We start from the raw sequence: 3,790 nt of genomic DNA, 5'->3' as shown, positions 1-3,790 counted from the left end.
TACATTCAAAATTGCATTGTGTGTCAACAATGTAAGGTAGACTTAGCTGCATCACTAGGGCTACTCCAACCATTTCCCATACCAAATTCTATGTGGGAAAAGATTTTGATGGATTTTATTAAAGGGCTACCCACCTTCGAAGGCAAAAACATGATTTTCCTAATTATTGATCGAGTAAGAAAGTATGCTTACTTCCTCGCTCTTAAGAATCCATTTACTACTTTTGATGTTGCCCAATTGTTCCTTCAGCATATTTAAAGACTTTGTAGTTTTCCGAATTTGATAGCTTCTGACCGAGATAAGGTTTTTCTTACCACTTTTTTTTGGAAGAGTTTATAGCATTGCATGACATATAGATCAGATGCTTTTAACATCATATTATCCTCAATCTGAATAGCGTAAATGGATTTCTTTAGCTAAATTATGGTATATTATCAATTTCTATACAACCATTCGTTGCACTCCTTATGAAGTTGTTTATGGGAAAACTCCTTCACTGCATCTTCCTTATCTTCCAGGAGAAAGCAAAATGGATACTATAGCTCGAAGTCTTAATTCTAGAGAACTTACCACCCAGCAACTCAAAGAAAATTGTTCAAAGCCCAAAATTATATGAAATAGTTAGTAGACAAAAAAAATTCTGAAAGGACCTTTGCAGTGGGAGATTGGATGTATTTAAAGTTCCAACCCTATCGACATACCTCAGTTGAGTTTCTTATCAATCAAAGGCTTTCCACAAAGTTCTACTGTCCCTTTTTGATCATTAAAAAGGTTGGAACGGTCACATACAATCTTCGATTTCCTACTTCCGCATCTATTCACCCTACATTCCATGTATCCCTTCTTAAGAAACACCATGAAACCCCTTCTCCACCTTCAAATTTGCCCAACACCCATGTTCATTATGATATAAATGTCCTTCAAGTTGTTCTAGAAGTTCGTATAATCAAGAGAAAGAATAAGGCACAAATTGAATGGCTTATGAAGTAGTTATTAAGCAACTTAGGAATCTACAAAGTTGATTGCAAACATATATCCTTCTTTTGATCCTTGGGGTCAAGGATCCTCTTTTAGGGGAGGTATTGTTACGAGTTTGTGGGCCTTCTTTTGGCAAGTATAAATAGTATAGGGATTGCCTAGTAAAATAACATATCACCCATGTGAGTTACTTATGTAGTGGTGATTACATGTGTGCTTCTCTATAATACGACTCCTATATATGTATATGTAGCCTCTGATGACAATATGAATTATGATTGAATGAATATGAAAACCCTCCTCTGTTTCCATTTGATTTATCACCATTAGCTGATTATCTCAGATGTGCTGAATCAGATCTTATTAGAAAAAAGTGAAATGATTTACTATTAAATAAGAGAATGAGGAGGTATTTTCGATTTAGAGAGTAAAAACCATATAGGGACAACCTGTCGACCTCATAACTTTAAACAAAACAACTTAATTTATCCAGTATTTTGATTAAACGGATTAAAAATATATATAAAATACATTTAACTTTTTTTTTGTGACAAATTGTCGTCACTATAGGTATTCATTAGCCTGCAAAAATAACCTGTTGCAACAACACTTCGCCTCTAATTACAGAAGGAAAAAGACAATGTATTATCAATTTGCATGGTGTAATTAAGAAAAAAGAAAAAATAATAATGCTTTGGTTATGTCGGGACGACAAGTCATAGCTATATCTTTTCACAAAAACGAAATTTCTTTCGCATAACCTATCGAAACGACATATCATTTCTTTAGATTAACTAGTAAAAATTTGGGCAATCCTATAGATATAACATTTCATCACTATAGGTGATTTATTCAGATGGCTTTCGTCGTCCCTATGGATATCCTCGTTATAGATGTTTATTCTTGTAGTAATATATTTTTATGTGTAATTTTAGACATTTAAACAAGATCTTTGTGAAACATTTGTATAAAAATTAAAGCGACACTTTCACCTCTAATTTAATTGTAGTTTTTATAACTTCGGCAACTATAAATTATATTTGCCTAGCAATATTTAATAAAGCCGAGGATTGCCCAAAATGGTGATTTTTTGTTTTTTTTTTTTTTTTCGAGCAAACTAATATTTTTTTGTTTGGCTTTATCTTCCTCCAAGCGCCAATAATATTGGTGTTAACAGAAATGAAGTAAAGGCTTAACTGTTTGGGTACGTGTAACGTGTATGAATCAATATTTGATGAATTCATTATAATTAGCATAATATTACATTTATTTTCAAACAAACAAAACACACATATAATAAAATACTTGAAGAGCTGTATATACAATGTATATACAAGTATCCATAATCTTTGTATAGCACATGGCCGGTCATGGTAAATGCGCGTCAATTTCTCGGATTTGGTCCATAATCTTCTTGTACAACCAACGAAATAACTCATAGCCATTGAACGCGATGTAAGCTATGTAGACAACTGGCTGAATGAAGCTAGGTACAAGAATAGACGTCAATGACGCCAGCAACAAAGAACCAAATAGGATTTTTCCATGACGTGCGATATTAACGTATACAGGATCATGATTTGTATACTTGTCTTCAGCATCGCATGATGCCCCATACATAACCAGACTAGCTAATGCCAAGAACACACTTTTTGGGTGTGTCTGAAAAGGTGAATCAGGAACGAGCTGTAAGAAGTTGAGCAGAGACGATACCATGAACCCCAGAATGGTGGTGTTGCTAACCGGCAACAGTGGTTCTCGCGAAAGGTAGTCCTTGATATTCATTAAGAAGTCGTTGAATTTTATTGATACGCATGCATAAGCACGACGTATAAAAATGACCATTGGAGGCATCCTTACGTAGTCCCTCTGTTACTCTTGCTCTTGTTTTCGCTCTCTAGCTAGTTATGCGTTGTGTATTCTTTGGAGTGTATATGGCTTAGGCTTACACACATATAACCGAAAAGAAGTGTATTTTCTTGTTAATGTCGAGCTATTCCTTTGAGAAGTTTGAATCACGTTCAAACGGTTTTCTCCAAGCTCTACAATAAGGAAACTATCACCTCACTAGCTAGATGCACGGGAGCCTGAGTTTTAGATATGGTGGTGACACCCTTCGTCGGAGTATCCTACTGGCGGTGGTGCGTTCACGTATGCCCCTCTTTTTGGTTCAGAAAAACACGTAACTGCATATCCATCATATTGAAAACGAGTGAGTTCAAACTTAACAGAGAAAAATGGTCATATAATCAGCCATGGCTACATTGAAACTCACCAAGATCTCGTTTTGGTCCGACCGGTTCATGATCTGCAGCTGCTGCTTACGAATAATTAACAGATGGAGAGAAAAAGTTTGAAGATCGAGAATTGAGGTTTCATTGTGATACTTAATTTAACAAGATTTTGTGTGAGATTGATGAAACTGAGGTGTTATATTTCTACGTATCTATAGGAGTCGATATTATATCACACTGTCGGGTTGGGAGTCTTTTCTTTCATCACAAGCTATCTAGTTCCTAAAATCACGCATGTTTTACGACTATGTCCGGATCAGTTTTAAGCCTGCTTTATGACGTAAGTATGCATGTTTTATATGACGTGTAGTACTATCAGCGTCGCATAATTAACATGCACCTTCAACCAAACAAAGATGAGTTTAGACCCACTCAATTCTAGGTGATACTAATTTGACACGCTCGTACACCCATTTACATCAACATTTTACCTATAATTAACTAAGTAACATTTTTTTTTTCAGAAAAAAATAGAATTTCAACCGATAAAAATCTTTAACTAATGTGTTTATATGATG

General features: G+C 34.9%; 1 long non-coding RNA gene across 1 annotated transcript; it reads right to left on the bottom strand.

Moving 5' to 3' along the window:
• Positions 1-2,198: 2,198 nt before the first annotated feature.
• Positions 2,199-3,502, bottom strand: LOC122195916 (uncharacterized). Its single transcript, XR_006186980.2, has 2 exons — positions 3,254-3,502; positions 2,199-3,164 (listed from the first exon to the last, which is right to left on the bottom strand). It is a non-coding gene; the product is annotated as an uncharacterized LOC122195916 (long non-coding RNA).
• Positions 3,503-3,790: the final 288 nt, after the last annotated feature.

Source organism: Lactuca sativa, chromosome 9 (assembly GCF_002870075.4).
Source record: "Lactuca sativa cultivar Salinas chromosome 9, Lsat_Salinas_v11, whole genome shotgun sequence".
In the NCBI taxonomy this organism is placed as follows: Eukaryota; Viridiplantae; Streptophyta; class Magnoliopsida; order Asterales; family Asteraceae; genus Lactuca; species Lactuca sativa.
This window is presented reverse-complemented; position numbering and strand designations above follow the sequence as displayed.